We start from the raw sequence: 23,838 nt of genomic DNA on the forward strand, positions 1-23,838 counted from the left end.
TTCTTTGCATACTTGTGTGCACTTTCGCATTGTTCTTCAAAGTCTTAATGTTTTAATGGACCTGATAAGTTTCTGTGACAGCTTTAACTTTGGCTTCTCAATGCCTTTTTGCAGCCAAAGAACCTGCCTGTCTAACCGTTCCCTAAAACCGTCCACATTACAGCCCAAATACGTTTCTCTAACGGCCCTCCGCGCCTGTTGTCCTTCCCCCGACTGGACCATTCCCACGAGTTGTAACATTTAATTTCCTCTCCACTAGCTCTTCTGTGGCACACGGCGCTTTTTTGTGGTCCAGGCACAGTTGCGAAAGTGCTGGAACTTTCCCTGGCTTGTTAAAACAAAGTTGCCCCTGGATTTCTGGGTCACCTCCACAGTAATTCCCTTCGCTGCTTCTGTTCTGTAAATCCTGCTGGCGTTGTAGGTGTAGGTCCTGGGAATTCCCCAAACCCTTCTCACCCAAATACCATAATGCATGCATACGTGGTTATTACCGTGGACTATGGAAACGCGCTAAAGGCCTTTACTTATTTGCGCTTGTTTTATACTATTCCTAAAGCATGGTCTTCCTTATGATGACACAGCATTCCCAGACTGCAGGGATTGGTGCCACATAGAAATCCTTTGTGGCTAGGTGTCCAAGGAGAGCAAGGGCAGCACAAAACACAGGGTCCTTTCCAATTAGACTAACACAGGCATAAAAAGGCATGCATTGTTTTAATTCAAGCTCAGAGTGAAAAAGTGCTGCCCGGGCATATTGCTTGTATGGCTCCGCCTCCATTTGTCTTGTTTAACCCTTCTATCTATGGGGAGAGAAAAAAAGAGGCCTCACAGGGACTTGCACTTCCACACAGCTGTTGCTATGTGCGCTGAACAAAGACCACGGATGTTTTCCTATCCACAAGCAGGTATAAATTAACATACGGGTAAAAAAAAAAAAAAAAAGTGCAAATATTGTAAATCATATGAGGTCGGAGGTGTTTCAGGAAGTTTTCATACACTTGAAGCCACTGTATGGAAGAGAATGAGGACAAGGCGCTTGGAGTCAAAAGAGAAACATGTTGATATCAGGTACGGAGGTTAATAAGACCTGTGTGTTAGAGGGGAGGATATATGGGACGAAGAGTTTCAAGTTAGTGTAAGAGCTTGCGTGACACACGAGTGAACAATGACCCTGTTTTTTCAGTGAACGATGTGTGCGCCGGGGCATAGAGCTCAGTGACACATTGGGGTTTCTAATTTCTTTGCACATAATCAACGCAACTTACTTTTTGAGTTGGGCTGAACAGAATGAGATCATGTCTTCTAAAGGCCAGAGTTAATTTTCTCTGCGTGCTTTGGTGTCTGTCGTTCAAGTCGTTTCTGGTTCTGGGAGCGAGAGTCATTGTGAGGAAGCTGTAAAGGATACAAAATGTGAGCGTGTGGCGGTGATTTCGCATGTGCGGTTGCAGTTGTGTGGGAAGGAAAGATGGAGTAGAAAGTGATCTGACAGTGTGGATTAGCTCCTGCTGTAAATCTGCTTCAGTCATAGATGGCAGGCCCTTGATCGCTGGGCTGTGACGCTTTGGCTCTCATCGTGAGGAAATCCCTGTCTGTGGAGAAGGCTGGAGCAGTGGGGTTGGCAGAGGCTCGTGGCATTGTCTGCAGCTGTGTGCATGAAGTACCAGTACCTGGTTATGATCTGGGCAGTTCATTCAGGGTTGACAACAGTGATAAGTGATATATTTGTTGGGATCAGCATTTATACATTTTTACTGTTTGATCATTTTAGAATGGAACTGACTGAAAAATCATTATAAATGACACAAAAGAGCCATCTGTGTATTTTCACAGTCACACCTTTGTTCATCTCTCAGCTCAATCTCTCTTCTTTCTCTCATGCCAAATTCTTCACACCAAAATGACATGTGACATGACAAAATAAATTAATACACAGCAATACAATGCGCAACTGATCTTGCCTATGATAGTGAAGAACATTCATTCACTCTAAGTTTACAAATAATCACTATTATTGAGACCTTTCAGTCACCCCTTTGTCCCTCTCCTCTACTTTGCACCAGATTAAGGAGGAGCAGCCTTTCCTGTTGCTATACTCTATGTCCAGTGGCTGGACTCAGGCTATTTAAGCCAGGTAAATGCAGAGGTGAGCCTGGCCACACTCTGCTGGCACGCGAGCCCCAACTTTTGAGCATTTTCTCCCTCGAGGCATGTGCTAAACAGACGGCAGCAATTTCTCTTTATTCATGCTTGTTAAAATGCAAAGTAAATCTTTTTAGAAACAGGATATTGTAGCCCCTAACCAGCAGACCACTTCTACATGCCACATTATGGCCAGTCTGCAGACACTGCTGCAATGCACTTTTAATAAAGGCTCTTATTGCCTTGGTGATGCAAAGTGGATATGAGCATCAGGACTGAGCCCACGGTTCAGCCAGGCCTCAGTCCCCGCCTCTAATCCCTGCCCAAAGGCCATCTAGACGGCATAGGAAATTGTTTGCTGTCCACAGAACGTGCCAGGAAATTCATAAATACATTATTTTTCATTTTGAAAATATTACACAAGACTAGACATTTATTAAAACGACACAATGATGGCTTTATAGATTTTCCACTGGTATTCATGATGTCCAGCTGCTTTCAGGACAGTAGTACATACTTGTGTCATTAGTGTATACCCTAACACTGAGGACGTATTTATTTATCTTCATTTATCAACATCATTTATATCAAGTTTCACACAAGAGATGTACAGCCTCTCATTGAAAAGTAAAAGCAATCGCCCGGATTTAGTAATCAAGTAAAACGAAAGAGAGTGAACTCAAACCTGGTGTGATTTTTGTCACACAGGTGCAAGTATGTCACCTGTTTTATTTTGTGAACTCTCATAGCTGTAAAGCAGTGCACACATAGGTGTCTACTGTAGTGAGAAGCAGCAGAGTGTGAGTGAGAGAGGCTCCCCCTGTCATCAAGCCCATTTCCACAGCACAGACTGGCAGCAGCACATTATAATATTAGTTTCCCCCTCTCTTGTCATTACCAGACACTCTCCTTGAAAGCTGATCCAAAAGATAGACAGTCCATCAGGAGACAGTCATCTCATTTGTACTTACTAAACGTGTTAATGAGTTCTATTCTGGGGCCTGGAGGTTTGGCTGCTGGATATTGGAGTCGGGGTGGCGAGCGACGGTGTGAGGTGGCAGATTGCAGGAGGAGGGCGAGCGAATGTCACGGAGAGAGAGTGACCACAGCCGCCACAGGGGCTGTCAGTCAATGCCGAAGGCGGGAAGCTTGTGGTCGCATGCTGACACAGACAGGGAGCACCGAATATATTAGGTGACAAAGACATAATGGGTTTGATGGGTTTAATTATAGCAGTGGTCATGTCAGTCCATACAGGTACTATTCAATATATATATATATGTATATATATATATATATATATATATATATATATATATATATATATATATATATATATATATATATATATACATGAGACACAGACACTGTTACAAATAATAACAAGACTGAGATATTAGACAAGGGAAAGTCTGTTCTATAGTAGTGTTCCTTAAATTGATTTCAAAAGATGTTTTTTTTTTTCAAGATTACATTTCTATTTTGGTGCATTTCTGTTTTGTGGTTCGTGGGAATTCATTTGACTTTTTATACTGTAATTTAGTTTTTCGTTCCCGGAGTATCTCTGTGGGGAGCTTGATTTAATTTTTTATTTTTTTTTATAAGTTTTACATGGTACTTTCTTGAATTCCCCCCTTAGGCAAACATTATGATCTTATACCCAGCATGCTCATCTCCAGTATTGATTGTAGTGCAAGTACGTGCCAGGTAGGAATTACCGATACATTGTTGAACTCCAAGATTGCTTCATTTGTTACTGCATTTTTGAGCCATGCTTATTGTCAGAATTTGGCAGCTCAATTTGACCATAGGGTTCATCAGAGAAATTGCAGGGGTAAAGTTTGGGAACTATCGAGTGGAGGATTGGAAAGTTTTATTTAGACATTTTTAATAAGGCTGTTTGTTCCCCCCCAGAGAGGGCAGCTGTATCAAAGGGCATGATCTGTGCAATGGATGAGTTCATCCCAGGTCCAGCTCAGACGGCCGCTCTGCCGACAGAAAAAAAAACTAAACCAGAGAATGAAGGGTGCCCTATCCAGAAGCACGGTGCCCTCACACTCCAAAGGCATTATTAGAATAAAGGCAGATGAAACAAAGAGTGGAGCACTGAAAGCACATGTAGTGAATCATTATCCGCCGCATCGAGACAGTGTGTGCGTGGATGCTGCCCGGTTATGTCAAGTAAGTAAAATCTGTGCAACAAATACAAAAAATGCACAATCTCGCACACTGCAACACACTCAACACAAATGCGTGTCCACATTCTGAGTGCATTAGCAAAAAGAGTTCCCCCTCCAGTGCCTCAATCACACCAGCTAAAAGTAGGCAGGCAGATGGCAGCAATAAGAGAAGTGCAGAAATAATTCAACAGTGAACCTTTCTAACCTTTACCTGTGGGCGTGAGCAGAGCCATTGATTCACCCCGTGCTTGACAGTGCACTACACAGCACCTGAGGAGTGGGTGAGGAGATATGGACAAATTTGGTGAAAAACACAAAAGGAGAGTACGAGTGGGAGTGGGACTGGACTCGTGTGATAGTTGTGATCATGTCTGTGGATGACATTTCACAGACAAACATCGTTTGATTATTTCATTTTATTACTAACATTCAGCTGCACCCTTTTCATCTGGTGATTTGGCAAGTTTTTTACGAGGTGCCAATCCTTTTGCAACCAGCCGCGTTACTGACTGGAGTGGACAACGGGGATTAAGTGTTGTACACTGTGGTGGTCATTTATCAAGGCAGGTTATTTTGTTGGCATGTTTCACTTAATTTACCATTTGTCACAGTATTAGGGCCCCAAATATGATCTTTAAATAAGACAATGCTGCATGAGTAAAAAAAATGCATAAATTATGATAAATGCTGCTGATCCACTTTTGCACGTGCTACTCGCTTTGCACATGAGCAAACGTTTGGTAATTACCCCCTGTATGTGTTTAGGCTGGGCTTGAACCAGCACTCGTCTGATTTGTATCATTGCACTACTTTTACCCTCAGAAAACAGTATGTTTGCTGTTTTACTATATCTCTATATCTTTTTCATACCATTCATCTCATAATGTGCGATTATCTGGACTAAAATGAGTTGCCTTTAAAAATAGTGTACTGCTCAGAGTTGACCAATTGTATAGTCGTATAAACAAGGAAAGTATTTGTTGTTTGTTCAATCAAAATTGTATTTACATCAAAATCAAAGTACTCTAGGATAAACCTCCATGTTTGAGTAGACCCTTTTGTGCTCCATTTCTTGTCAAACACATGTTGAATATGTGCGTAGCTTGGAAAGACTGAGATTGCGCAGCGTACGAGAGACAGAGGCAGCTCACAGTGGATGTGTCCGATGTCGCGAGTGGTTGCCAGCCAAGCAGACTGCACTCAGGCCTGACCACATTTAACATGGCACAGCGAACAACATGGCAGGCAGAATTAGGGGGGGGGGAATACTCTGTGTTTTGTCATGATAATCTGGTGAGGAAAAACCTAATTGGGTGTGGGAAAGTGAGTAGCAATGCAGTCTTTGTTTAAGGGCCTTCTGCAGTCACTTTGCAGGACCTTTGTGCATGGGGCCACAATAGCATTAGCTCCTTGTGTGCTCTTGTTCCGCATCCATCTTTTCTTCGGCTCTGCGCAGTCAGCTCCTGTCCGTTCCACGCTGTCCACACGCTTCACCTCCACGCTCAATCAAGATCTTTGCACAAACTGTGCAACATGCCCCCCACAATGATTACCAGAAGTTTTGCCAACTATTGTCAATGCACCAGGAATTTGACAGTCAGCAATCTAAATTCTCTGTATGTGATTTGGATTTGGGAGACAATAAATGTAGCATAATATAGGAAAGAGGTTGAGATTATCGAACCAGCTGACCTAATTGTAACCACATTTCCTCCCTGTGTTGCTGTGGTATCCAGGTTCTCTCAAAACTCCCAACATAATGTAATTAGTTTCCGTTATATTTGCAATTTCCATGATCCAAATTGTGTATCCATCTAGTGTCTTGTACGTCATAGTAACCTAAAGCAGAGAACAAGCAAAATTTTCCCCTCTGTAAAAGGGCCAAGGTTACAATGTGGTGCTTCCTCCATCCTCCCCTCTGTGCAATTTCAATAACGACCACCCTCAGTATATTTAGTGGGCTGTTAATGGCTGTGTGCTTTCTGAAGGTGTAATCAGGCGCGCTAAAACCGGACCCAAGTTACAAACCTAGCAGCAATCTTGTGTGCATTAAAGTGTCCTTTTTTTGTTACAAAGGTCATTCATAACTGGGCCGTGTTGTTGATGTACAGTGAGCGATATTGATTGATTAATGCATTAAGTGCTCACAATCCATTAGGTTCTGTGAAAGGGACTGAGGGAACAGACTTGCCTGCCTCTCACTTTATATTTTCACCCCGTTGTTTAAAGGGCACATTTTTTCCTCCTGTCGCAGATTAAGGGACAAAAGCCAGAATTTCTGCCAAGTAATGCATTCAAAAGAACATTGCTTATCATAAGTGTCACTTGAATTACTCTCGAAAGTGAGGCAGGGAGTTGCTTTTATGCATTAGCCCAACTTGACCTAAAAAGAAGATGGCCTGTGTTTCTTACCCAGAAGTAATAATCATTTTACAGGCCCAATTTCAAAAATCTTTAGTTGATGTGTTGCTTGGATTAAATAGAAAACGAGCTTGAAGATCATGAAAAAGTAAACATTTGTTAGATATATTTCCATTTGAGAAAGATGTTCTCTTTATTTTTTACATTAACAAGCAAAAGAGTTATTTTATTATTAGGGCTGCACAATTTTTTTTTTGGAAAATATTGACTACAGTCAACAGTAGATTTAGTTTAATACACGTCCAGAATCACAAACATTTGAGAGAGAATGAAGTGTGTGAACTGCTAAACTAATCAAAATTCATTTGATTCTTTCAGAGGAATTTTTGTGTGAAGGACTAAACTATATAGTTTGCATGTTTTAAGACCCCTTGGAGAAAGGATATTTTGTTGTCCACAGAGGATATTGTACAACCAAAACAAATGCTACATTTGTAATTTACTAATTGTGACTAAACAAATTATTTGGGTTTGATTGCAGTTAATTGTGCAGCCCTGGTTTTTTACCATTTTTACCTGGATATGTTCGTTTAGTTGCTTTGATCTACTTCTTCTATTTCTTAGTATTATACTTTTGTCCCAACAGTTTTATGAATCAGGTTTGTACAATGTGTCCTATTGATTCAAATCAACTTTAGATGGAATACTTTTAGATGAGTCATGTTCAGGTGTTTTTTTCTCAGCAGAACAGCAGGTTACTGTCTGAGCGACACAGAAAAGCCTAAGCAGTGAATGTTGTGAAGGGGCATTGGCAGTCAGTCATTACTTCAGGAACATGGGCTGCATTAGACATTCATAAGAGTGGAGCTGCATCTGTGCACCTTTCATCTCCACTGGGCCTGCTCCATTACCATCTTTTATCTTTGTGCTGATGGCTGCTCTTGATAATGGGGCTGCCGAGAAATCCCCAAAACGACACACTCTCACACTGCTGCTGGCTTCCTTCAAGTGCAGTGCACTATAAAAAATACCCAGTTCATTCATTTGTATAAAGGGAATATGCCTATAGCTGAATTTGATCATAATATACGTATAGGTGTTTTGAAAAAAATAAAATGAAATAGTTTTATCCAAGTGCTCAAGCACAGCATCAGTAGATAATATGGTCACAGACTTACTAAATCCCTTTTCAACAATATACCATTTTCCAGCATGTGAATTCTTCAATGATAACGCTGTCCTGCAACATGTCTTTGGTAACTGCTTGGCTGCAAATAATTTGGTAAAGTAAAGCTATATTAAAACAATGACATTATTCAAATGGATGTCACCATGAAAATGCAATTATGGTATTCTGTGCAAAGCCTCATTCAAAACGTAGCTTTGGGCACACAAACACAAGTGCATAATGCTATAGTAATTCATGCAAGCCCAATGTTTCTCAGACGTCCAAGTAATTATGAAAAATATTCCTACTTTTTCCTACATAGCAGCAGAAGAGCAAATCTCATTTCCAAGGCAAAGCAGGGAGGAACACACTGAATAATCATTGTGTTTAATGCTCTGGTCATAATCCTGGCTTTTATGATGGTTTTCTAATGATTTTCTAATGATGTTAAATATTAGTCGAGAGTACAGCCATAATTTGAACACGGTAGTGTTTTTTTTTTCACTGCTCTATCAGCAGACTCAATTGCAACTACAATGAATATTGCTTTGGGAATGAGATTTAAGAGCCATCCCTTTTGGTGTTTTATTTTGCTGTCTCCCCATCTGCCATAAATCCTCATTGGCGTGTTCTTGAAGCCTGCGCCCTTGCTGCCTTCCCAGGTGGGAATACAATTAGGTGCAGGGGCCATTTCATTCAGTGCCACTGTCTGTCCACTGCAGTCATTCGTAAAAATCGCCCGAGCTGTCCCAGTGGAGACAACAGTGGGCTCATGGGAAATCTAAAAACAAGGCAGGAGGGGAAGGAGAAGGGGAAGGAGTAGAAAATGGTGGACAGATGTGCTCAAAGATGGGGAAAATCTCCAGAATTGCTGTCAGAGAAGATGCGAGCTCAGGCCCTGATGAGTGACAACACTGAGCAAAATATGTATCGGAGACAAAGGCTTTGTCTCCTTCCTGTGCCTTTTCAATGAATTACACCTCGCCGCCCCCTACCCCCAGCTTTTTAATTAAATGGCTGCGGCTCCATCTCTCTATCCGGAGCTCCCCATTACAGAGGCTAGATAAGGGATTGCTATCTGTAGCATGTTAAGAAAGGCTTCTGGGCAGCCAAGCCTCATGAAATTTGTCACAAGATCTCATTTTCCTCATTGCCAGACGTGATGCTTATAATTGATGTGGAGGCAGCAGTAATTTATTGGCCGTCTGCAATTATCATCCCCTTCTAGCAGGGGGATGTGACTGCAATTTCAAAGTGTGTATGCTGATGTTGTTTGTGTGTCCGAGGAGCTGCTGGTGCTGTGACATTATATCATGTAAATGATTACTTAGACATGTTTGAGCCTGGAAGTGTCCATGTGTGTTTGCAGATGACAGACGGGCTATCATAAAGAATAGATGCCTGTTATGTGCTGGTGCATTGTGGAGGTGTTGAAGCAGTCAGGGTGCCAGCTGGACTTTCACATAGAGCCGGGGGGTGAAAGGGCAGAAGCCTGGGACGTAGTGTATGTGTGTGCGGGGCATCTCTGTGTGTTTGTGTGTGGGATGGGAGAGAGGGAGGGGTCATAGGGGAGGGCCAGGGAACCTTTTGTCCACACCAGAGCACCTCCTTGTGTCTTCCTGTTTTGTTTATAGTCGACCATGTTCCTGGGTGTTTGGTCCAGGGAAACATTTGCTGAGAACAGCAGAATAGTATTTACACATGGTCAACATCTCAATCAACCAGACATGAGCAAAACTCATTACTTTTTTGACAAAAGCCACAGATCTATGAAATTGCTAGAATTAGATGCAATGGTAAATACTTAAGTAAGTTTTTGGTCATTTCGGAGAGAACTCTCATTTCAGCATTGCTTTAGCTGTCACTTTGAGAAGAGCCTGTTCGGGAATGCAAAGGTTTTTCTGTTGCACAGCTGGAGCCTCTATGGTCAGAAAGGATTGCTGTCAGGGCCTGGTGTGGTGGAAGGTAAGGAAGATGAGCAGTGTCACTGTCTGAGCATGCTCAGTTTGTCTGCAGAAGTGAACGTGTTTGTTTTGTCTACCTGCACGCCTGTTGTGTGCAGTTGCCAAATTAGACTTTCAAATCAAGATGCCAGTGGGAGACCAAGACTCGAGTTTTCTCCTTCCCTTTAATAATCATCCCTGTTTACTCTTCAGGGAGTCATCTTTATATATTTTTTTCTTAAATGTGCCCTCTAAACACGGTGAGTGTCTTTAATAAAGCAAGCAGGCAGCACGTCATTTCAACATGTGAATTGCACAGGAGAGAATTGAGAAATTGAAGCAATAGAGGAACACCAAAAGGGAGGGGTGTGAGGGGGGCAGCCGCCGCATCCTTCATGCTATTATCTTTATGGCATAGCCAAACATGCTTCAGGCAATCAGCATGAAATTGTTAATTGCCCAGCCCACTTCTGCATTGCTCAAGGGACGGGGGGCCTCCAGGAGGTCCCACACAGGCACTAAGCAGTGTCCAACCAAAAGCCTGTGTTCACTCTACCCACAGCACTCAAGTCGTCATCTATGGCATCCATTGACTGCATTAACTCCTCATTTCACAAATACTAAGACACTGTTTTTATTAGCAGTATTATAGAACTAATGGTAACTGTTCATAGCCCAGTGATGTTCGATTTGTCATTGCTTTAATCCTTAGTTTCAAAAGATGAGATTCAGAAGATTTGCGTCCATCTTTAAAAATGGAGGCTCTTTTGAATCACACGTATCATGACCAAAGAAACAATCCTTGAAATGCTTTCTTAAATATAGTACCTGAATTGGTAAAATGGCCACTATTGTATATTCTGAAGTGGCACTGAAGGAGTTAATATGCAAAGCAGATCTGTGCTTGGGAAGTTGGAAGGTCTTGTCGTTCTGAAAATCCTCGCCGATATTAATATTGATGCGCACAGTATGCCTCTGCAGCTTATATGTTAATGCAACCTATTTAGTGTTGTTGTAAATGAGTATGAAGTGTCTTAGCTCAGGTGTACTTCTCATCATGTAATGTTTCCCTAATGTTATGGAGAGAGTAAAGAGTAGATGTACAATCTATGCAAGAACAAAGTTTGCATCATAGATACACTATTAGAGCTCAGCTGATGTCCATGACAACTTATGATGCTACTAATGCCTTCCTCCTGTAAAAAAGGAGGGGCTATTTATGCTGAATGTTGCATTGTGGTCAGTGATTTAATTGCAATATTAACAGGCCCTTTGGGGATAACTTTTACATTTGTTTTTAAGTTTTCTAGTAGTCGTAGTTTATTTATTTTTGATGTCATGCACTATTTAAGATTCTCAGCCCACATGGGCTTATAAGACACAAATGAACAGTGGTCTGACATCCAAATACCAGGACCCGACCTCAACTGAGCTCAGACACTGATCTCTGAGCTCTGGTCTTTAATTTCTACCAAAAACCTGTGACTTACTACATGTTTTGAGAATTACTTATGTTGGTTGTTAAGACTTCTTACAGTAGAGGCAGTTGTTTTTCCATTCGGACATATTAGAATGGCTGACATTCATGCTCCTGTAAGGGCCTAGCTATTATGAGCAGTAAGAGACAAATTCCCTTATAGTTGCCTGGCTACATAGCATGGCTGTTGTTTATTCTGAGAACCACAGAGTGTTTTACTACATTGACTCAAAGCCCATACAGCAGTGTTTACATCCACACTTAATCACAGCTCAATCAGTCGACTGTGTAACAACCTCAGCCTAAATAGCCGTCAGGAAATCCTTTAATAAAGTTTTATTTGACATGGGGTCTTTTGTCCCGGCCCCTCTCATCCAACATGAAGACTAAAGAGGGGGTAACCCAAATGGGGCGGGCAGATAGAGGGAATGGCAACTGCCTGACAGCAATTGATTGCATTAATTGATATGCCAATATGTAAGCTTGTTACATCCACCATTGCTTAGGATGATGGCTAACAGGTCTGGCTGATCAATGGAACCAATAAAGGCTTCATCCATTAATGAGCAATGTGGTAATTAATGTTATCCCTAAACCAATTACCTCAGGCGGTGCATCTGCTGAAAAATGCAGCAAATAGTCCACACAGGTTATCTCTGCAAGAGTCTCAGACTTCTAATTTGTACATGTAGCTTTTACCTCTGTTAAGTCGTCCATAATTATATGGTTTCTAAAATGCTGGGGTGAAGAGATAGTATTAAAAGCGCATTTGAAAAGCGTGGATACTGTTGAGAGCCTTGTCACCCTATTGCTGGGTCCAGTATGTCAAAGACCTGCCATTACCAACTTTTTCACAATGTTGAGCCAGCTTGTCTGTGAGATGGGCCCATACAGTCTTCCGTCCTCTCATTCACTCCTGTTGTATTCCCGAATCACTGCAAATGCTTGTGTGTTATTACAACTTGGCTCTTACCTGTGTGATATGTTAAAGACCAGAGAATTTGAAACAAGCCTAGTATCTGACAACGGTGATGTGTGTGGATGTGTGTCATCCTTTTAACCTCTCATTTACGATCAGATCTGCTTTTGCTTCTTTGAACAACACGGGTCGTTTGTAACTTCTGCATGCTTTGTTTTTGGAGTCAGACACAAATGTAATAATGGAGCTGAATTAACCAACTGTATTGGGCAATAACTCTTCACTCTTCACGTATTCCTACACCTCTAATTACTCACATGTACTTTCTGTGGAATGAAGTATGTCTGTAGTCGGCGTCGCCAACCACAAAAGCTCGATTGTCTTGACAGTGGCAACAAAGAGCCAGCCACACTGTCTGTACTGGAATAATAGCAGCTCTATCAATCAATAGCTTTGTTTCGCTGTTTTAAAGAAAGGACTCACTTAGGATTCATAACCTTATTTGCAGTTTGGCTTTTGCACTCATCTTACCTTAACACAAAGTGGAGTGAAGCCTTGAAGATTCACTGAACGTGTAAAAGTCTTCTTAAAGTTGGTTAATATGCAGACCACAGGTATTTCACTGTATAAATGTGTTCAGTGTGTAGCAGTCAGTTTAATTACTCATGCTATATCCTACGGTACACTGGGAGGGCAGGCTCTCCTGTCGTGGAATGAAAAAATGAATAACTAACCCGATTCCTATAGTATTCCTATTTCACTGGTCTAAACAAAACAACAGAGTTAACTGTGAGATGATGACTTATTAGTTAGGACAAGCCCTTTACACCAAAACTTTATGTAATGAGCGCAGCAGAAGTGCAGAAAGGCCCATCCGTCTCTTTGCCTATTATCCCCAGCCCTAATCGGGAATTACAGCTGGGCAGGCTAAATAAACAGTAAGTAAGTTGTCTTGGATAGAGGAACGTCAATGCCTGCAACTTGCTCAAGCCTTTGCTCTGAATGGTTCTGTATTGACCCCTGAGGACCCCCTGAGAATTCCCTAATTGAAAATTAATATTGAATCAATGCTGCGGTCCATTTGCATATTGATTATAAACATCCAGGAAGGCACCAAGTATGTCTGGGATCAATAGGGCCCTTCTGCAGCAGGCCGAGTGCACTACATCACATGGCAGCGCTGCTCCGGAGGTTAATGACTGCTGCTTGTTAAGGAGCTCTTGTCAGGTGGAATCCAGCCGCCAGCACAGCAGCAGAAGAACAGCGCGAGGCTACACAGACAAGGAGGTTAAGAGCTGAAAGAAGGGTTTTGCCACTGCTAATCTAAACATTTAGCTACTTCTTTTTGTCTTCTTTTGTTTATGTTTACGATATTGTTCGCAATCACCCACTTTCGTAAGAGTCCAGCCATCTGCTTTCGTGCTGTTGTGTATATGAGAGGATAAGGAAGGGAGGATGATCAAAGATAACAGCAACCATTTCCTTCCCCTAAAGCGAGAGAAAACAATATTGGGTAGATCAAAAAGTCATTTTTAATTTAAAATGAAAATTTCACAGCTTTACATGACAGAAGAAACTAGAATCCCGTGCTTTAGAGATCTGTTTAGGATTCAGCGCATACGTTTCTTTCCCCTACCTTTCCGTAATAGTTTCCGCATGTTGAGGACAAAGCCAAGACAGTGGACTGAAAAGGTTATGTCGCATAAAATGGCTGCTACCTGTAAGCCAGTTTAAATGTATGGATGCTATTTAAAAGCAGGTGATTCTCTGGTCTGTTATTGTGCAGTAGACAGTGTGCAGCACCCACACGCTGCTGAATTAATGTTAGTGCCCTCTCTCACTGTTGGTCAGATCACCATGCACTGGAGCAGGCTCTGAGAGCAGTGGTGGAGGACTGGGCCCAGAAAGCCAGGCTGCATCTGATTGCTTCATTACTGGCCCTTTCATTGACTTGGCTGCACTGAACTGATGAACTGAGGCAATGGACAAGAGCACATAATAGGAAGAAATGAATTCTTATCACAGCCTTCTCTGGAGGCCCTGGTCCTGGCCAGAGCCAAGAGAAGCACTGGCAGAGCAGAGAGGAGGGGGCGCTGTGGGCCTCTGTGAGTCTGAAGGAGATCCAGGCTGGGGCCGTGATGCACTGTTAGACAGTGGATTATTTCTCCAGAGACCAAACAGGAATCCTCTGAGAGATGCATTATTGCAGACAGCTTGTTTTTAAATATTAGTCTGGTGATTAGTGTATGTTTTCTCCTTGTAACTGGCAGTTTTTCAATTGTTTATTCGACACGTTCTCCAGAGGCAGACCTCTGCTAGTTAAAGTCTCTGCTTAAGGCTCACATCGCAGCGCCCAAACAGCGACCACTGAGATGAATAATTAATATTGTACCTTATTTGGCTCTCGCCCCTAACTCCAGAAGCTCTCACTAATGAGTGAGAAGATTCTTCTGCTGCAAGGACAATAACGACACCATTATAAAAACAAGTGCAACACTAACAACCATCGCCATGCATAAGAATGGCATCATGCGCTATAGCACCAATTTAGCAGCAGCAGGCTGGTCTCTGTAGTCCAGGGTTTGTTAATCCCTGGCCACACTAGAGTGAGGCTAGGGACTCACAACAGACTCCTACTCATTCCTCTACCTCTATGCACTGTCAGCACTGCATTAACAATGAGCAATCACCCACCTTTATAAAGCTGGCTTCATCAAATATGATCAAACATGTAATTCTGTCATGCACCATACCTGCTGTTTACAACTGGAGACGAGTTTTGGTTTGTCAAGGACCACAACTTTCACCCTCATTAGTTTTCACACTGCTAGACTAATCAATCACATGATGAACCATGTAATAATTGTTCAAGCATTAAGATACAGCTATTTCACTTTGTGCTAGCCAAATGTGTTTCTATTTAGTTTTAAGAAAATGTGTTCTCATTTTAGACGTCTTTTAACATCTGATCCACATCCCCTGTTCTATAGTTTCTATGTAGATCCGCTTTGTTCACTCTTCTGGCTGAAACCAAAAGCGACCGCGGAGCAGTGTTAGACTGTAATGTGTTTCTCAGTGTTTCTCTGTAGCCCTCAGCCTGACATCACTATCATGATACAGGTCACATTACAAATCTGCTGTCTGTAGTTTTATTTTGTATATATTAATACATAATTATGAAAAACCTAAAAAGAAATCACAAAATCTCCAGCTTGTCTTTAATTTTAGGTGAAATTACAAGCCTAAAGCAATTTGGAATACTGATCTTTCTCAAATTAATAGAGCCTGGGTATACCACTGAGATTCAAAGGATAAATCGTGTAAATGATTGTTGAGTCAGTGCAGTGCATCTTATCATCTGGCTTCCAGTCTATTTTGTAATTAAGGCTCGAAGGTGTGCACAAAATAAATATATAATCCTGCTGAAATTATGTGATAATAAATTAGTACATTACAAGAAGTGAATAAAGCAAGAACTAATTGCATGAGATGAGTCTTTTTCATTAGAACATTTCATTATATGCATCACAAACCGTAATGTCAGATGGAATCTTGTTTCACACATGCAAATTAGGAAAATATTTTGTGTTAGGTAGCAGCTCAGGAGGTCTATTTTTGGATGGGCATAGTTTTCATTTCAAACAGCCACAGAGGAGTCAATGAAAACTTTTTAAATGTCTATAATGACATTTATGTATTTTACATCTTATTTTGCACACCATACGACTAATATTGCCCTTTGTTCTCCCTCACAATCAAACATTACAGCACAAATAAACTTGGTTAAATGCATCTCCAATAATTGCTTGGTGAAGTTGGTTGATTATTTTGTACATAATTACAGTGGAAAACAACCCATACCTATTAAGCTTGTAATGGCAGTAATACTGGAGGCAATTACCATTACTTTGCTGCTCGCACTGAAAATAAAGATTTCTCTAAATGAAAAGGATCTTGTGAGCCGGACTAATTGTAAAGGGTCTTGCACAGACATCTGCTTGTACATCATTTGTTAGGGCTAAATGCTGATCAGTTGGAGAGGTTTGTGTCTGAGAGCTCCAGATTCACTTTGCAAAACCCCAGGGGCTAAAGAAGACCAAGAGCAAGGAAACATGCACAATATCTACAATAAACAATAATAATAATGAAACCAATGAGAGCGACCATAATACTATTTGATTTTTGGGGGGCGAGGGAAGTCAGTATGTTCCATTTATATCTCAAATGTGTTTTTCACACCCATTTACTTATGCACATGACAGGATTCTGCAGCCAATTTACCGTGTCCATGATATAGACTTGGATTCTTAAGCCAACTAGCATCATGGTATAATGAGCAAAAGGCATCACAGATGCGTTTTATGAATGAACATAAACATCTGACGAAATTACTTTCAAATTAAGGACACAAGGGGGTTAGAAAAATAAAGAATCGAGAAAGAAAGGTACAGAAACAACCAGCAGTTTTCCTATTAAGGGGAAATGTCAAGCGCAGTGGTGAGGCAATAGTCTGTGCACATCCCTTTGTTGTCCTCCCTGACATTGAAGGCTAATTTTTCATGGTTATTTGAACTGGAAAATGAAAGAGAGGTTTGCGATTATTTCCTATAAATGACAACACAATCGCATTACGCTTCAGTACAAACACGGAGAGGATATTGCCTTTTCATATTTCATGTGAAAGTAATGGATGGGCTATGCAAAGAGGAAGAGAAACAAAGACAAATGGTGAAAGAAGCCCGGTGTATTTGATTTGTATTCGGAATTGAACTGGGGAAAAAGTCGAGGAGCTTTTTCAGTAAGTGCAGCCACTCCTGCAGTTGTTTTAAAGAGCCAGTGCACTGTAATGATTGGATTTGTTAGCAATTAGCTGTTAGCAACCTACCAGAGTGTGCAGTTGACACACTTGTTGGGTTTCTCTCCAAGTATATACAGTGCAAAATATTGCAACCCTGTGAATACGCAAGTGAATTTGACATTAGAAGAAAACGCAGCAATCATCCTAATAATTGACCATAAATATCTCAGTGTTATCCGAATGGGCACGGCTGTATGATAAATAACCTGCATTACCCCGCATTTTTTTTATTCTCTAACTTAGCATGCTGATAAAACTCAAAACCACAAGTCAATAACATGCTATACTTGACATTTTAAATGAAATCGATTAGTGAAATTGGTATTCATAGCCTTGTCATATTCCGTTTTATCTCGCTGTACGCTTTCATAAACAAACAGTTGGTCAATGCTGGAGTGGAGTCTGCAGAGAGGTAGGTGGGTTGTAGCCATGAGAGGAGGACGCCGGAGCATGTCTGAAGGAATATGCGTGTGTTTGTGTACTTCACCTCTCCAAAGATGTAGCGCCAGTAGAGCCTCGGCCCCGACAGAACTCATGCAAATGGCAGCCAAGTGGGAGCCGCGAGTCGGGCTGCTCACACGCGCCGAGGTGGGCTCTACATACGTCCATCCATGGCAACATTGATTTTTTGAGCTAATACCTCCACTGAACAGTCCACAGGCAGATGGATGCACTACAAAGATATGCAAATGGCGCGTTCAATAAATCGACAGGCCGAGATCTTTTTCAGACAGTCCACTGTATAACGGTCTGCAGCGCCTAAAAGGAGAGATAAACAGATAAGTACCTGTTAATGGTCGCACACATGCACCACCAGAGAGGAGGCTTAAGTAAACATAGATGCTCTGGAAAACATGTTAGCGGTCAGGGAAATGCATGAAAATCGGTGTTTCTTTATATTATTACAGCAGTTTCCCAAGCAGTGGTTTTAATTCCAAAGTATTGTTAAGATTTTTGTAACTTCCACCTCGTGTAGGCTAACCAAAGAAAGTGTGGCTATATTCATATTGGCTGTGCTTATTAGTGAGATATGAAACAAAAGCTACCGGGTGTATGTCATATATAATGGATGTGGGCTGTCTTGTTAAGCCCAGCAGGCTGGATGTGGCTGTGTCTCTGTGGGGAGAGGCTGTGAAGCTCTGCGTACCTGGTAATTAAAGAGAGTTTGTGGCAAAAGCCAAACATCAGGAGAGATGAGCTATGAACAAAAGAGTTGTGACAGTTTCAGGTTATGTGATTTTCATGTCCCTTTTTGCCAAATGAAAAATCAATACATTTTCCGGGTTATACATATTCAGAGTGTCCAGTGTGCTTCCGCCCTGATGGAGACCGGTCCGATGCGGGATGGGTGGGGGCTGTGGGGTTGGCATTGGGGGGGGGAGTCGCCTGTCCTCCTGTCACAACTGTACCATCGTATTTTCCAACTCAGTGGTGAATATTTCAGAGCTGATGTGATTGCCCTCCATGACAGTCGTGGTGCATTCACCCCCCCTCCACCCGCACACACACACACACACACACACACTTTTTTTTACTCAGACACCCCTCAGCCAGGCCCGTCATCCCACCTCATTTCTGTTTGGACTTTCTGAATAGCTTCTGAGGAGGAAAATGCTTTAATAAAAGGAGGTTGATTTAAGAGAAGGCTGCCGTGGAAGATGATAAGCATAAATGCATGGCGGGGGATGGAGTGATCTTTTGTGCAGGACAATATCCCTCGGGCAGAGTAGATGGGAGAGCAGCGTCCAGTGATGTTTCTGCCCCCTATCCAGGCTTTTAGCCCACTATCCTAGCTGGGAAAAGTGCAGCCTGCATCTTCCATTGTGGCCATAATACGTGTTAGCCTGCTGGACAAGTCTACTGTGCGCGCTGTTGTGTGTGCGTGTCAGCCGGGGCAGGAGACTGAGCAGTCCCTGAATGCTCACTCCCTGCGCAGCCACATTAACCCAGATCTCCCACTCTCATCACTCAAGACCAACACAAAGACTGGAAGTGGAGCAAAGCAAGCGTTTTATTCTCTGCATTTGTAATGTATCTAAACATGCCATTATCACCAGAACTATTTCTAATTAGTAACATTTCCCGAGAGATAACACATTTGGGAGTAATTTAATCAGCAGTGTTCTGATGCAGTAATCTACTAAGTATCAAGTCAAATAATGTCCTTGCGAAACATGTATTTCTTTGTGCCGCTTTCTGTGACTCATGCTGTGACCTGAATGCACCGACTTCCTCCAAATGACCAGTGAAATGAAGTGTAGGCCTGTGGGGTCGTGCCGATGAGCAGGCGTTGCTTGTGGAGGAGGAGGAGGAGGAGGAGGAGGGGGGGTGGGGGGAGTTCGCCCGTTCCGAGGCGCTGTGTGAGCTATCGCTGCTGTTTGTGATTAACTTGCCATTTAAAGTTTTTTTTTTTTTTTTTTTTAGTTATTAGCTGTGCCCTAAACCCCCGCCCCCTCCTCCATCTGCTGCACCTCCGCCTGTCTCTGCCCCCCCCCTCCCCCCTCCCTCTCCCACACTCTTTTTTTTTTGCCGACTTTGCCTACTTGCCCTTAGCCCCGTGGAGACACAAAGTATTCATTCACTTTAGGATCTGGAGGTCACGGGAGGGCCAGCAGGGAGAGGCCAGCGTGTCCGCCCCGTAGACAGGTCAGGAATCTAACATGTAACTTCGATTAGTAGTGCTGGGCGGAGGTGGCTCACTCAGTATTTTTTTTTTTTTTTTTGCTCTCCTGTTTTTTAATGCAATGTGCAAGCCTTAACATTTAATTTTTGCTTGATTATTTTTTACACAGTGTTTAGTCGGGTGCAGGATAAAGGCATTATTGTAAAGGCATTATTGTTATTCATTCATTCATTTTTATCTTTTTTTTTTAGAAAAGATTAATACATGTTTTAGTTCTTCTTCTTCTCTTGTCTATGCACATCTTGTGGTTTTGATGGAAAACAATTTACCCCTGAACACTGAATTTAAGGCATTTTTACACATACTTTTAATTCATTTCCAGGACTTTCAAATGAAGTTTTCCACAGCTTCCACACAAATCCGCCCATGATCTGTGCACAGTACTGCATATCTATACAAGGCCTTTTAAATTATTGCCACATGTTTAACCCACTCTTTAAGTGCAGTGGCCGGTATAGCTACACTGCGGTTTATTGGTTGTTCATTGGCTAAAGTCCCTCTTGTCTCTGGCTCCACTGTGGCCATGTTTTGCTCAGTTTCGTGGTTTTATTAGAGGTAGCTTGCGAGGACATGGCAAGGAGGGGTGGCTTGTGAATATGTGCGGTGTGGGGGGCTATTAAGAGTGGGAGTTGTCGAATGGGGAAGAGGTGTGTGTGTGTGTGTGGGGGGGGGGGGGGGCTGGTCATCTTGCATATGGGGCAGAGAGGTGCTGATATGAGCAGCGGACAATGCTTGAAAGCCCCCAGCATGGGTCCTGTGTCTCATTGTCCCGCGGTACACTCCTGTCACTTTCATTTTGCACCCTCTAGTCCAGAGTCAGGCCAACTTTGATATAAGGAAGGGGTGCAAGACATGATGGGAGGGGCAGATTTTTTTTTTTTTTTTTTTTTTTTTTTTAAAGAAGAGGGGAAAGATAGGAGTCTGTGAAGTGTGAAATAAGATTGCTTTTTATCCGACGGTGAAAGGAAGCCGGGGCAGAAGTAGAAGGGCACAGCTCTGTGATTTCCAGTTGACACCTGGTTAAAATGATAACAACAGCCTCAATAATCATAATAGGAGTAATGAGAGCTTAGGCACACAGCTCCATAGCAGACACCGAGGAGAGGCAGGCAGGCACTCGAGCAGGGAGAGAGGGAGGCAACACTGTCCGCTTGCCCTGGAGTTTTTGGATAGACAAGATAATGTTGTTTAATATAGTATCATATAGGGCACGCAGGCTGTCACTACACTCTGAGGAGCACTGGAGCCCTTCTCAGGTAGGACGACTAAAATTCCTTTTTTTTTTTCTTCTTCTTCTTTTTTTTTTTTGGAGAAAGGCAGTTATCATCATAGCTTGTATTCTGCTGAGGCCGGAGCACGGAGGAGGAGCCTGACCTTGTGAAAGATATCTAGAGTGACTATTATTACTTGCTCCTCTCTACAGTCTGGGAAAGGCAGTACTGGAAAGTGCAGTGGTTACCATCAATTATTTATCAGGCCGTTTGTGCTTGTCAGTCTGATTAGCATTAGTGTAATCACTGCTCTTCAGGGGAATCGCCGGGCCGCTCTCTCTTCTCCTCATCTGAAGGTAATCTCGCCGTTTTCAGTCTCTCATCTTCACCGGACGCCTCGTGCATAGCATCTGCTTTTGTCATCTGCACATATTTCTTCCCCTCTCTCCCCCCCCCCACACACCTCACCACCCCCTTTCTCCTCTCCTCTCCCCTTGGCGTGTTTCTGTCTGTGGCTGCTCCGGCCCCCTTCCCTCCTCACCTCATTAATGCGTGTGAGGACTCGCTCGCTCCCAGCTTGTACAGAGTGACACCTATGGGTCGCGTTACGCATCTGCACTGAGTCTGCGTGCACCAGAGAGAGCCGGTGTGTCTGTGTGTCTCTGGGAGCACTGTGGACTGTCGCCGCTGAGTGAGTGGCAGGGCAGAGCTGAAATGTAGCCCGCTCAAGAACAGATGAGGCTAATCTCTGTGTCGACAGCGGGCTTATTCAGCTTGCATGATTAGATTAATGGAACTGTTTCATATCATTGTATTAGGATGGTTAATGAAGACAATTAATTAGAAGACAACCTTCAGGCTATTGTCCTTTACATGTCTGAGATTTGGGTTAGGAAATGGCCCCGCCACCATAGCTCTGAGTGCTGTTTCTCATCTGTTTCCAGAGTTAATCTGCGGCTACAGTTGAAGCATCTCTTCCATTCGCATCCTTACTCTTAGGCCACTCATGACCTTTCATTAATTATGCCGAGTCCTGCTTTAATCATTCTGTAATACTGTTGAAGATGAGAAATCGGCAAAGCTATTTGCCTCTTAAGGATGTTATGCTTCTCTCTGAATTAAATGTCTGAATCTCTGCATAAATTATGGATTGTATTTTGAGATGCGTGTGCTCAAAGTGTCACCGGTTGATTTAATGTCTAAATAAAACACATATTGGGATGTAGGAAAGGAGGGAGCAGGAAACCCAGATAGCATTCGAATGTTAGCTGCCTATCACGGTAATATTTAAGCACAAAAGATGCCATGTGCTTAACGCGGAGTGTGTTAAAGGCGTAGGTGGGGAATTAGTCTCACTACAAGTGTCACATAACTAAGAAATGACACCCTGCCCCGTTTTTAAAGGTGAAAAAAATTTACCTAGGGATTATTTTGTAATCTGAGCACCTATGCTGCAGTACAGTCTTCTAATGCTTGGAGTTTGGGGGGGAGATTTATGAAGGCGAGAGTTAGATGGGATTTGGGGACGTGGCTACAGATCTCTGCCTTTCTGCCGGCGTTTAAGATCTGCTCCACCAGCGCCGGATGGAATTTATGTGTTGCCTTGGAAACATACCAGAAACACAGTTAAAAATGAAAAAAAAAGAGAATCAAGCACATTTATGTGGGTGAAATCCAGAGAACATTACAGTTTTTTTTTTACTTGAAGCCGGTCGGCCTTTTTTTTTTACTTACTTCTACTTTTAGTCTCGACATGGGATTGTTGGATACTCAGACGGGTATATCAAACAGGATAAGATGTCGTCACTTCTAAGATATTTTTCCTCCAAGCCATTGCTCATAGCATAACAGCTTTGTGGGTATTTATTTTACTTCCATGAATCAGAATGTGTAATAAGATAACGTTTATCTATTCCGTTGCTATGTTTATATAGCAGCAGTTTGCATATTACTTTATATTGCACTGTTGTTACTACATATTTGGCTTGATTACCTTATAATGCATTTATCTGTCATCCTGTCATTTCGGTTAAAAGATAACCTCTGTCTGTACTACCTTCTGCTATTTAGACATATATATCATTGTCATCTTGCTTTAATGAATAACATGCAGCCAGCATTAATCAGTGATGATGCTTCATATCGCCACATAGGGAAGAGCACATGTTCAAACCCAGTGTGTCGGCTCTATGCTCTATTTCTTAAGTGACAGGATAAACAGTAAGGATAATGTACCATCATAAAAAGTGGTTTTGGCTGTGGCTAGTCATGTGGGGAGCTCCGATCGGGCTGTGGGATGACTGCGGGGCTGAATACTTGAACAGGATATTTTAGTCGCTGTTGTAGCATTGTCAATATATCAATAACGGCCCGAGCGTGAAAGCATTTTCAAAAGAGCATTTAAGTACATTTGCGGAGAATTAGCTGACTTGTGTAATAACTGATAGGGGCCTATTGACCGCGGCCTAGTTTACTGTTGTCAAATCAATGCGATCAGATGCGAGTCCCCACTACCTTTTAAACAAACTTAACAGGCGGAGGGGATTTTCAGAGGGCACTGGAGAGGAATAAACAAGATTGATGCCCTTTTTATTATCTGTTTTGCTATCTTTTCCTCCTGTGTGTTAGTTACAAATAGTGTTATCGAATACCCATTGTTTGGACTTCGATGCGGCTAAATGGCCTGATACTGTATATTGAGCGGAGGCTTTCAGGGCGGTTACAAGGGATTTCGAGCTTTGACTTGGCATAAGAGTGAAATGAATGGCGCATGGGCGGACTTTTAAATATTTATGCTTTTTGCGTGATGGTGGGATAGAAGGGGTGAAATGAGCCTTGTATTGGTAAGTAACCTAGCAGATTGCAATGGACAGTAATGTATGTGCACGTATTTGTATTC

At 42.3% G+C, this 23,838-nt stretch overlaps 1 protein-coding gene across 5 annotated transcripts in view; it reads left to right on the plus strand.

Annotated features, from left to right (window-relative positions):
* The window catches only part of zfhx3b (zinc finger homeobox 3b), a 219,018-nt gene that overhangs the window by 174,932 nt on the left and 20,248 nt on the right, over positions 1–23,838 (plus strand). The gene's annotated exons all lie outside the window — the stretch shown is intronic.

The sequence above is a fragment of the Gobius niger genome (genome assembly GCF_951799975.1).
Source record: "Gobius niger genome assembly, chromosome: 4".
In the NCBI taxonomy this organism is placed as follows: domain Eukaryota; kingdom Metazoa; phylum Chordata; class Actinopteri; order Gobiiformes; family Gobiidae; genus Gobius; species Gobius niger.